Raw genomic sequence first — 397 nt, 5'->3', positions numbered from 1 at the left:
TTTATTTCACATTATTATATAGCAAACATAAATCATTTTGCATTGCAATTATCTGTTTGCAGTTATTTGTTAAATGCTTGCTAAAATAATACTTTTGAGAAATTTGGTGTGTGTACCCATTACACACATATTTTTCCTATTATTACAGGCAACGGGTATTTGAGCTTTTGGAGCCGACTGAGCAAACCCGCCGCTGGAAGACCTGGAGCCACACCTCCAGCCTGGTTCCAAAGTAGAACTCCCACCTATACCTAGGTCTAACTCCGTCCGTACCTGGGTTGGGCTTCTCCGCTCCTTAGCTCCGCCTCCACCCAACTTCGATTGGCTGGAAGAGGAAATCGGCTCGACCATTAGTCCTTTCTTGAAGGGGCGGAGCCAGGTTGCGTTCTCGTCTGGC

The sequence above is a fragment of the Zalophus californianus genome, chromosome 8 (assembly GCF_009762305.2).
Source record: "Zalophus californianus isolate mZalCal1 chromosome 8, mZalCal1.pri.v2, whole genome shotgun sequence".
Taxonomy (NCBI): Eukaryota; Metazoa; Chordata; class Mammalia; order Carnivora; family Otariidae; genus Zalophus; species Zalophus californianus.
Note: the sequence above shows the minus strand (reverse complement) of the source record.